We start from the raw sequence: 12,552 nt of genomic DNA on the forward strand, positions 1-12,552 counted from the left end.
AAGGGAGAGGGGGGGCAGCTAGGTGGTACAGTAGATAAAGCACCAGCCCTGGATTCAGGAGGACCTGAGTTCAAATCCAGCCTCAGACACTTGACACTTACTAGCTGTGTGACCCTGGGCAAGTCACTTAACCCTCATGCCCTGCCAATAAATGAATGAATAAATAAAAGAATGAATGAATGAATAAATAAATAAACAAACAGGAGAGGGGGCTGATGATGTCATTTCTGAATTATTGGAATGAAGAATAATAGTCCAGATCAGGCTCAGAATGACTTGAGAAATACAGAAATTAACATTTGTTCTTCCTTTCCCCCTTCCCCTCACCAAACCTCTTCTTTAGTCTAGCAGATCTGAAGCACTGTTTCCTGTCTGAACTGGACCTTCCTGTGCCACAGGTGAGACACTTATCCCCGAAACAAAATTGGCCACTGGATGCCACTGTTGCTCAACCCAAAGTAAAAAAAATGGACATTCCTATGGCGACATAATATTATTAAGTTAAAGAATGATAGAGCTTTTACTCTTTAGTCCTGAAATGAATCTCTTTGATGGCTAACAATCCCCCAACATGAACCTCCAGGGGGGTGGGGCTGGGCAAGCTATATCACCTAGAAGCACTTAAACTTTCTTTTGTAATTTCACTTTTAACTCCTCTGCTATAAAAAATACCACCTTTTATTTTATTTTATTTTTTACTGCTTAGTGTACTGTAGCTGAGAGTCTCCATTAGCTATAAGCCAAGGCTGCAGAGGCAGACCAAACAAGGTGTCAAGGCTCCAGGCTATTAGAAGGTCCCCTTCATCCTAACAAAGACCCTGGGGTGAGAATATTTTGCATGAATAGTCACTGGCATAATATTCAAAATTACTCCACATTGCACTGCAGGTTGAGAGGGTTATCCGGTTTTTTCCATTTATACCTGGCACAAATAAATCCAAAATACCCCTATTGTGTGCCTTTAAAAGGCAACATAACAATTGTTTGTGTTTGGAGAGACCAGACAAGGTCCCAGAGTAAAAAGCTGAAATCATAAATAAACATGAGGTCAGTTTGGGAACAGCCATAATTGCTTTGCATGACAAGATTTGCATAGCAAACACTTCTGATTAATGTACAGTGAATGTTATGCAAGTAGGAACCAACCTTCAGTATCTTTGCAGGATCTGCACCTTGCAATCTTGAAGGTACAGCCTCAGTCAGGACAATTAGTCATTGTTTACTGAGAGGCAGATAGAGCTAAATTTTCTCTTTAAATATTTGAAATCATTTTATCTTGCCAGCTACTGTTGATTTTATGTATGTGGCAAGAGTATGAATTTGGGCATTTTATAGAGTTTATTTTTAGGGTTGCTTAGAAGGTGAGCAGAGCATTTCACTTGAATTGCATCCCATTTTACAACAAGGCAAGGAAGTTTCATCGATGTAACCTTTTTTGAGTCATCAACTTAAGCATTAAGACTTCTCATGTCTGTCTGCCCAAAAGGTCTCAAGTATGTTAAGCTTCTGATATTCATTCCTCACAGTTTCCAAATACAAAACTCCTTCTTCTTCTGTCTCTTGGCTGGTTCTGTTATTGCCCCTCTGCCATCACCGATGTACGTTCTCCTGTCATGAGGCAGTGAAATGCAGAGTTTAGTGAAATAAAGCCTTTTTTTTCTTTACAACCTCTTTTTTTTAAAAAAGCAAAGTCCAGTTAATTCATTTCAGCTAAAACTTTCCGGCTTTGGAAAAAATAAGAAATGGGCCATAAGCTTGTTTGAAACATGGCACTGACTTAAGGACTTGGAAAAAAAATCTGTCTCAGACTTAATTGAAAAAGAGAAAATGAAAAACTGTAGTTGTTTCAGGTGTTAGGAGAAAGAAAAATACGGGGTGTCCCCCACCTTGTGTATAGCAGATGAATTTCTGGGTGAAATTCTCCAAGCATAAATTTTTTTAAGTTGGTGGCAAGAGGGATTTTCCCCCACAATAAATACTGGATGTGAAACATGCTTAAAGAAATGAAAATTACATAAACATTTAAGGGTTTTTTGTTGTTGTTGTTGTTGTTGTTTGTTTTGTTTGTTTTTTTGTGGGACTATGAGGGTTAAGTGACCTGCCTAGGGTCACACAGCTAGTAAGTGTCAAGTGTCTGAGGCCAGATTTGAACTCAGGTCCTCCTGAATCCAGGAACAGTGCTTTATCCACTGCACCACCTACCTGCCCTGGTTATTACTTTCTAAGGGTGACACTGATGTACACTGAATTTGAAAGGACTTTGGAGATCAGCTTGTCCAACTCCTTCATTTTGTAGGTGAGAAGACTGAAGCCCAAAACACTGCTTTTGGAGTCAGAATACCTGGATTTAAATCCTACTTCTGACACTACCTATTTGACATTGATCAAGCTTTTTAGCCTCCTTGGGCTTGTTTCCTCATCTATAAAATGAAAGTACCTAGAAAAGCAGCCTCTGAGATTCCTTATAGCTTTAAAACATGGGGGCAGCTAAGTGACACTTACTAGCTGTGTGACCCTGGGCAAGTCACTTAACCCTCATTGCCCTGCAAAAAAAAAAAAGTTTAAAACATAATATCTTCTTAAGACTTGACCACAGGGATACATCCAGTTAGTTTTTGCAGGAACTATGATCCTGGTCTCCTGACTACTTTGTTCTCTCTACTACAAAAAGAAAATGCTTTAATTATCATGATAAAATTATAATAAAAATGTTCTGTGACACTTTCTACTTGTGTGATCCTTAAGCAAGTCCTTTATGTTGCCTCAATCGGACTAGAAGAATTGTTGTTTGTCCTTCCTTCTCAAAGAGGATCAAAGACATCAGTCTGGTGATGTCTTGATTTGCAAGTGAATTGGATTTAAGTGAGGCAGAGCTTTGCAAAGTCATCAACCTCATTCTCTTCTTCAGAGTCATCTTAGATGAGTGGCAAGACACAGTTTGGTATGACTGGCGATGGCTCCTGATCCGTTGTGAGACCTTGGCCTTTTTAAGCAAAAGTCTTTCCCCAAATTCAGTTTGTCTGAGGCAACACCCATTCAGTAGTTAAAGGCTAGGTAAGAATATGGAGTAGTAGAGAACATTTGATATTATAGGATATCAGAAGCTGAAAAGTCCTTACAGTTCATTTAATTATTTTTTTTTTGTGTGGGGCAATGAGGGTTAAGTGACTTTCCCAGGGTCACACAGCTGGTAAGTGTCAAGTGTCTGAGGCCGGATTTGAAGTCAGGTCCTCCTGAATCCAAGGCCTTTGCTTTATCCACTGCACCACCCAGCTGTTGCCACTGCTCATTTAATTCAACTGCCTTATTTTAAAGAAGAGGGACTCATGCCCCAGAGAGGTAGAGTCACCCAAGATCACACAGATAGGTAGCAGTGAGTTGGAACTAGAGTCAAACTGTTGAGCTTTCTACTCTATAACACTAAGGCAATGGTTGCCATAATTATGAAAATTATACATTGTCAGCAAAATGTTTTATATTTTTCTCATTATTTTCTCAGTATATTGGGGCGTCCCTAAATGTAGCCATGAGTAGAAGAAGCCAGACAAGTGGTAATTCTGCTTGTCTCAAAATATTCATTTAGCAAAAGTCACATTAAGCTGTAGGAAGCAGACCTCTCCACCTTTTTGCTCTAATAGACAGTGAACAATTGTCACCATTTTTTTCTCCTCTAAGAATTTTATGTTATCAGTGGTTACTTAATAAGGCTACTTAGACTATAGATTTGATATACACTTATATTAATTGAAAGAATTTTAACATTAGATCTTATATTACATTTACTAAATGTATTTTTCATGAAAATAAAACATGTAAATATAAAAATCTTTCCATTATTAACATGCCATGATAACAAAGCAATGTCTGCTAGGACATCCTTTGTATGTGAGAAAATAAATGTCACCATTAATATCTAATAGATCTAATAATTATCTTGATGGATGAAATTCATTTTAAAGATAAGGAAGGTTGATCATTAAAAATCTTGGGTCTGACTTCATCAGTATAGTGTTGCTAGACAGTTTCAAGAATCAAAAATGTCAGTAATATTAGAATAGTTTAAGCAAATGGAGCTGATTATTAGAATCATAAGACTTAGGGCTGGAAAAGATTTTTAAATATAACCTAGTTCAATGTTTTTATTTTCTAGATGAGCAAAATGAGGCCTCAAGTGAGTTGCCTATGGTCAAACAGGGAGTATTTACTATTTAATGGAATTGGGATTCAAACCCAGATCATCTGCCTAAAGATTCTGTGCCCTTTCCACTCAACCTCTTTATTGTCTTAGCAAGTAATAGGACCACTGAAAAGAAATTGTAGCTCGAAATGTGTAAAAACTGGATTTTTTTTATTACTAATGTTTCTATTTGAAAGTAAAGATGTTCCCACCTCAGAGCCAACATACTTTCTATACTGTTTTCCCCTGACCTTTATAAAATTAAGTTGGATGCCATTACTACTATTAGTTTAATACTGAATCACATTTGTATTTTCCATTCTCTATTTTCCATTGATTTAAAAAAAAATATTATTGGGAGGCAGCTAGGTGGTGCTGTGGATAGAGCATAGGCCCTGGAGTCAGGAGGACCTGAGTTCAAATTCGGCCTCAGACACTTGACACTTACTAGCTGTGTGACCCTGGGCAAGTCACTTGATCCCCGTTTCCCTGAAAAAAAAAATATTATCACATCAAAACAGTTTGAATACCCATCCTTAGATTTAAATCATACTGATTTCATGGTTGCATTCTGAAATGATAATTTAAGCCATGAAAAGCAAAAGACTTACTTGTGCCTTTCTGTATGAGGTAATTATGGCCAAGTCATTGGGAAATTGAAAGGACATACTTTCTACACTTCTTCAACATAAATCTATGTTTGGTGTGAGCTATTTACATAAATACCTCAAATTTATCTTTGTCTTCCATTTTGGTTGTGGGTATAGCTGTAACTTTCTACCTTCTAGCCAAACACGACCATTTTACCTTTGGCTTTTTTTTTTTTAAGATTACATTGTGGGACCTAGTGGGTCTGGCAGCTTTTCTGCTGGGTGAATTACAATCTTGAATGCTTTGGAGCATAAAATGTACTCTGGGATGCATAGCCTCAGAGCATACAAAATTTTAATTCACTCGTGGCCAGGACCCAGCAGAGAGACTGCCAGATTTTGCTGGGCCACATGACAGATTCTTCAAAGGTGGGGAAAGGATTGTGGTCTGGTAAGGGTACGGGCCAGGGGCTGCTAGAGAACTGGAGAAAAAGAAAGGAACTTGCATTATATTGAGAGGTAATTGATTGAGCAGGAACAAACTAGCCTATTAGTGCGTCAAAAGTCAGGAGGTTCAAAGAGTTTAGGATGCTTCCAGTTGAATCGTGGAGGATTTGGCGATCCCAATACAATTCTAGAAGAAAATGCGTTGCTTCTAAATGATTATTTTAGTTGACTTCATTTTGGCTGCTGTCCAGGGGAAATTCTAAGAACCTTTTGTGTTCCCATTCAGAATAACTCCCATTCTTAAGGGCATGGCAAATGTACCTTCAGACTTTTTGAAAAATCTAGATGCCAACCACATCATGACTGGACTGTTTGAGGGGTTGAGGAGGAAGGAGGAAGGAAATGGGAAGTAACAAACCACTTGAGAAAGACAACAGCAAACTGTTGCCCCATTTCACTCAAATATGCTAACGGTGAATTTGACAACCAGTTTATTGTACACACAGATACCAAAGGATGTCCAAAAGAGAAAAGCCCTGTTTCTTTTTAATTCTTAGCTGTAATTGGCAAGTGGTGTTTACTTAAAGGTTTACTTTCCCTGTCAGTTTATGAGCCTTTAAAGGTAGCAGCAGATTATAATGCAGGAATTATGTGTACATACATACATATTTGTACATATATGTATTGCACACACAGACAAATACACATGTGTGTATACATATAAATATACACACATGAGTTTGTATGCATATATATAGATATGTACATAGATGTTACATATACCAATTTCAGATTTTCATGGAAAATATGTATACATTTAATATCCATGTTATTTAAAATATTTCCTTAGGGCTGGAATTACCTTGTAACTTCAACCACAAACCAAGGATGTCTTTAGAAACTTTATATAGAGCCAAGTGAACAAATGGCAAAGCAAATTTCAGTTTAGTTTGTTTCAGTTTAGACTCTCCTCCCTAGCACTTAAAAAATTAAGAATTAATCAGAGACTCAGAAGAAAAACTATATTTATTAACCAAGTTAGAACTGATCTTGGGTAGGAATTCTTTTGACAATAATTATACAAGGGTAGCATAAATAGATACTTTACAAGTGAATGTGTATAAATAAATGAATTTTTGTGTATTGTATGTTGCTATTAGTCTGTTTTATTGATGTCTTTTGTCTTAATATCACAGTAACTTCCCATCGCTCTTTCAGACTGAACCCTAATGTATTGTATTTTCAAAGCTCCTCCTTTGTTCTAATTAAATTTCCTGTCACCAAAATATCAGAGAGTTCCAAAAATAGGAGCACAATGGGTGAAATTTCATCTGTCAATGTAGGCAAAAACCCTGACAACATTATATCAGTCCACCTTTTTTGAATCATAAAACTCAGACAGTAAAAAAGAGGCTAATAGACAACATTCCTATTCCTGTGAATATTGTGGCCAGAGGAAAACTTTTATTTTCCTCTTTTAGGGCAAAAGCTAGAAAGATCACATGATTATTTTCTAAATACAGTATATGGATAATAACAACACCAGCAACTCATTTAAATAGGTCTGCAGATTGCATGTGCACATACGTGTGTGTGTGTCATAGGATATTAATCAGCACATATTGCAAATACATAAAAAATTTCTGGTTTCATCAGTTCAGTGAGATTGCAATATGGGATTTCCCTCCACCAACATAGTTTTTATCTAAGGGTATGCTGAAGACAACTCATATGGTCTATTTTGAGTTGATTTAAAATTTCCAATATAAAATTTATACCTCATAAATTGGCAAACACTGCAAAATATAGCTTGATTTACTGTTCTGCTGATTTTCTAGACTTAAGAAAGTGATGGAAGAAATGGTAATAAATCAGAATAAACTTAAATGTGTATCTGCATACATTTTTTTGAACTGGCTATTAAACATTTGTCAGCAAACCACTGGCTGCAACTTTCGTAATGCCCTTAGTAGTTAATTCCTGGAGATTTGAGACATAGAGAAGTTAAGTGACTTGCCTAAGGTCACACAGTTGCTCAGTGTCAGAGGTAGAATTTGAACTGGAGTTTTCTCATTCCAAGCCCAGCAACTGATCTGTTAAATTATGTTGTCTCCTAAGATGGCTTGAAAGAGAATGTGAAGGTCAAATAAGTCCAACCTCCTCATTTTATAACTGAGGAAACTGAGGCCCCGGAAAAGTTAAAGGACTTATCTAAGTTCTCCCAGGCAAAAGCTAGGATCTGCCTGCAGATATGAATGAATAACCCTTGCCTTCATGACCATCGATGTCCATTTCCACAGCATTATCCTGCTACATTTTATAATTATGAAATGTTTGAGTTGGAAGGTACTTTAATATATCAATTAGTCCACTCTTGTCTTCTTATAGATGAGAAAACTGAGGTCCACAGAATTTAAGTTGATTCCCCAAAGTCACACAGCAATTGTCAGTCACAGTGATGATTAAAGAGATGCCAAGGTTTACACAACCAAATGGTGAATGGAGAAGTGGTTTGTTTTTGACTGAAATACATTATTATTATTATTATTATTATTTTTTGGTGAGGCAATTGGGGTTAAGTGACTTGCCCAGGGTCACACAACTAGTTAAGTGTCAAGCGTCTGAGGTCAAATTTGAACTCAGGCCCTCCTGAATCCAGAGCCAGTGCTCTATCCACTGCACCACCTAGCTTCCCCTGAAATACATTCTTAAAGTTAATGTCAAAAAGAAAGAAGGAAGGAAGGAAGGAAGGAAGAGAAAAGTTATCTACCTTTTTTTAGAACACTTAGACATTTATGTACTGCTTCTTCCATGGGTTCCCCGAAGGAGAGCAGGAACAAATGTCTGGGAAAAAAGATTTAACTGGATGTATCAGTGATTAAACTGTGGAAGGGTAGGCGGAGAACCATGCATGGAGTCAGGAAAACCTCAGGTTAAAATGCTACCTTAGAGGGGCAGCTAGGTGGTGCAGTGGATAGAGCATCAGCCCTGAAGTCAGGAGTACCTGAGTTCAAATCCGGCCTCAGACACTTAACACTTACTAGCTGTGTGACCCTGGGCAAGTCACTTAACCCCAATTGCCTCACTTAAAAAAAAAAAGTGCTACCTTAGAGATAACATATGTCTTTGGGGAAGTTAAAATCGCTGGGTCTCAGATTTCCCATCTACAAAAGTGAGATGATAAACCCATCTACTTCACCCATTTCCAGGCCCTAATGAGAAAATGTATATAAAGTTTGTTGCAAACCTTAAAACACTACATAAATGTCAGCTATTCTCTATTTTTTTCTCCCATCATTCTTAGACTTCTTGTCATTGGTTCCTCACCAGATTTTATCAACAAGAATTATGTTCTTGACAGGAACAAGGTCATGAGAGATAAAGAGCCTGGGGAATAATATTAGCTCACATTTACATGGTATTTTAAAGTTTTCAAAGTACTGTCATATATGTTGTCTAATCGGATCTTTACGACATTCTGACATAGAACAGATACTATCCTATTTTTTATAGATATAGCTAGAGTATGTATTAAGTGTTTGCTATGTTCCTCCAGGCAATCTATTAAGTGCTAGGGATAGAAATATAAGCCAAAAGAAAGACAGTCCCTACCTTCAGGGAGTTCACATTCTAATGAGAGAGACAACATAAGTAGAACAGGTATGTGTGGGGAAGGTACTCATTTGCAATTTGAGAGTCAGGAGTGGAACCGAGAAAAAAAGAAGCATGAATAGCTCAAGTATTCACTCCATTGGAGATTCCATGCAGGGACTCAGTAATCACAGGAAGGGATGGCAAGAGTGGAGGCATCTCCAGGATGAGAAAGGAGGTTTAAAGTCTGGAGAGTTAGGGTGGTGAGTTTAAGAGAGGCTATGATTTGCTTAAGGTCATAGACTTGGCAGTGACTAGAATATATGTTTTCTGATTCAAATCCTAGTGCTCTTTCTAATACACACAAAAAAAGAGATGTTCTTCTTTTTTGATTTTCTTTCCAGTATTTCTAGTTTTCCTTTGAAACCTCCATTCCCCAATGGTAGCCATTCCCTAAGATTTTGCTTTAGGCCTCTCTTTATTATCTCAATTACTCATAGGACTTCAATCACTTCTGTGCAACAAGACATCACAATCTATTGGACTCTTCCTTTCTTTTAAGCTTGAGTTATGCCTATCTAAATGCCTACCTACCTTTGTACACAGAGATATCATTGGTGCCTCAAGATCATATTCCAGCGCCAAACCAGTTCTTACTCTTGATATCTATTTTTTTGGAGGTAGAGTTAAGTGACTTGCTTATGGTCACACAACTAGTGTCTGAGGCCAAATTTGAACTCAGGTTCTCCTGACTCCAGGGTTGGTACACTGTGCCACCTAGCTGCCATGAATACACACCCACCCACATATAAATGTATATATATATATATATATATATATGTGTGTGTGTGTGTATACATATATACATAGATACACACGTACATATATGGGTGTATATACACACATATATTAGTATATATATATATATATATATATATATATATATATATACTAATACACACACATTCCCCTGTATTTTCACGCCATCTTGCCCACACAATCTCCTAAACTTGGAATGTTTCACCTCCAATTTGCCTATTGACATTTTACTAATAATTCAAAATCCAGTTTAAATGCCACTTTCTCTAAGAATCCTTCCCTGGTCCCCCACTAATAGATATGATCTCTTCTACTGGTAATTCTTACTAATCTAACTCTTTACCTTCACATCCAAGACCCTCCTTTGTCTGAATTCAACTTAATTATCCTGCCATACCATTGACCACTCCCTTTTATGTAACAAACACACATGTACACACACATATATCTATATCTATATATCTGTATATATAATATATATGTAAGTGACTTGGGCAAGTCACTTGACCCCAATTGCCTTAAATATCTGAGGCATATATATATCATCCTGATATATATCTTGCCCCTGGACCCAGATGGCTCTGGAGAAGAGAGTGAGGCTGGTGACCTTGCACAGCCCTCCCTCATTTAAAACCAATTCACAGCAAGTCCTGGCATCACCTCCTGATGTCATGGTCCTCTTTGAGAATGAAGGACAAACAGGTTCTAGGTATGTATGCATGCATGTATGTATATATAGTGTTATATATATAATATATATAATATTTTTTATATATATAGAGAGAGACCTATATGTATGTGTATATATTTCAATTTCTATCAATATTGTCTCTCTTTCCAGTATGCCAAATTTACAACCTCAGAATTCTTTTAGTCTTCTAGAAACCCAATTTCACATCATCTACCCTTTCCTTTTGCCACATGTCCTCCTAGTTGCTAAATCACATCATTTCTATTTCTACAATGTCTTCACACATGTCCCCTTCTCACTACTCATGACCACCAGGTTACTTTGAATCTACCCCACCACTTGGCTGGACTATTGAAATAGCCTCCTAATTCGCCTGTTTCCCTCAAGTCACTTTCCAAGATACAAAGCTGCGAAAGACACTTTTTAAACACAGTTCTGACCATGTTACTCCCCAATTAATAAATTCCAGTGGTTCCCCATTGCCCCTTGGATAAACTTAGCTGTTTGCCCCAACTTACCATTCTGTCCCTATTATATTTCATTCTCCACATACTCTGTGGTCCAGAGTAGACATTGGTCAAGGGGATCCAGGGGTCCCTAGGGGACCTCTGAGGTCCTGAGGAGAGCAGCATGTTATATGCTCTTAGATCAGTTGAGAGTAGATACTTAGCGATACCTGAAGCCATGCGTGGAAAGGCCAGCATGGTGGTGCAATGGCTGTGAGGAAGAACTCACCTGAAGTATGGCCACTGATAAGGAGAAAGCCCCTATCTGGTAGCTTCCTATTCTAGCTAGTCTAATCCAGTAAATTCTTGCCAAAGGAGTTAGTTTGACTACTTTAATCTAGTTCTTGTTAGGTAGATGCTGAATTCAATTATATCTATGCTGCTAAATGATTAAAAAGTGCTTTTTTTAACCAAGTGCCCCTCTAAATTTTGACATCCTGGTACAAAGGTCTATTTGTTCTACCCAAGTGATTGCTGTGCCATCCCTCCTTTTCCATCCTTATAGCCTAGGTCAGACTCTGATTATCCCATAGCTGGACTATCATGATTGACTCCAATCTGGTCTTTCCCATTTTAGAATCTCTCTTTGTCTCTCAGTACCAAACTACACTGAGGGCAACTAGGTAGTTTAGTGCTGGCCCTGGAGTCAGGAGGACCTGAGTTCAAATTTCACTTGACATTTACTTGCTGTGTGATCCTAAGTAACTTTATCCAACTTGCCTCAGTTTCCTCATCTGTAAAATGGGTTGGACAAGGAAATGGCAGACCACTTCAGTAACTTTGCCAAGAAAACCCAAAATGGGGGTAAAAAAGAGTCAGACATGACTGAAAAAACTCAACAACAACAACCATAATAAATCCTACACATCATTTCTGGATTATGTTTTTAAAAAAATAATTCTTTTTCAGTTATCAAAAGTTTCTTTTTTTTATTTCTCCTACTCCCATCCCACTGGGAAAAAAATAAAAACAAAACCTTTGTCACAAATAAGCAAAATAAAAAACTTCCCATATAAGCCATGTCCAAAAAACATTTCCTTCATTCTGCATATTCAATCTATTTCCATCTTTTTTTGGGGGGTGGGGTAAGGCAATTGGGGTTAAGTGACTTGCCCAGGGTTACACAGCTAGTAATTGTCAAGTGTCTGAGGTCAGATGTGAAGTCAGGTCCTCTTGACTCCAGGGCCAGTGCACTGCACCACCTAGCTGCTTCTCCATTTCCATTTTGTCAGGAGGCAGGCTACATTTTTTATCATCCATTTTCTAGAAGCAAGGATGATCATTGTGGTGATCAGGGTATTTTAAGTCTTGTTTGATTTAAAAATGTTAATGCAATGATATAAATTATTTTCCTGGTTCTGCTTGCTTCACTCTGCACCTGATGATGCTATGATCCTGTCACTCCTCTGCTAAAAGCAATGGCTACCCAATACTTAAAAAATAAAGCTGTAACCCTTTACCTTGGCATCGAAGACCCTTCTTTGTCTGAATTCAACTTAATTATCCTGCCATACCATTGACCACTTCCTTTCATGTAATCTATTTTCTATCCAAAATGGACTTTTCAGTTTTTCCCCTGTGTTTTCACATCATCCTGCCCACACAATCTCCTAAACTTGGAATGTTTCCCCTCCCATTTTGCCTATTGACATTTAACTAATACTTCAAAATCCAGTTTTAATGCCACTTTCTTCAAGAATCCTTCCCTGATCCCCCACTGATGGATGTGAT

Source organism: Dromiciops gliroides, chromosome 3, assembly GCF_019393635.1.
Source record: "Dromiciops gliroides isolate mDroGli1 chromosome 3, mDroGli1.pri, whole genome shotgun sequence".
In the NCBI taxonomy this organism is placed as follows: domain Eukaryota; kingdom Metazoa; phylum Chordata; class Mammalia; order Microbiotheria; family Microbiotheriidae; genus Dromiciops; species Dromiciops gliroides.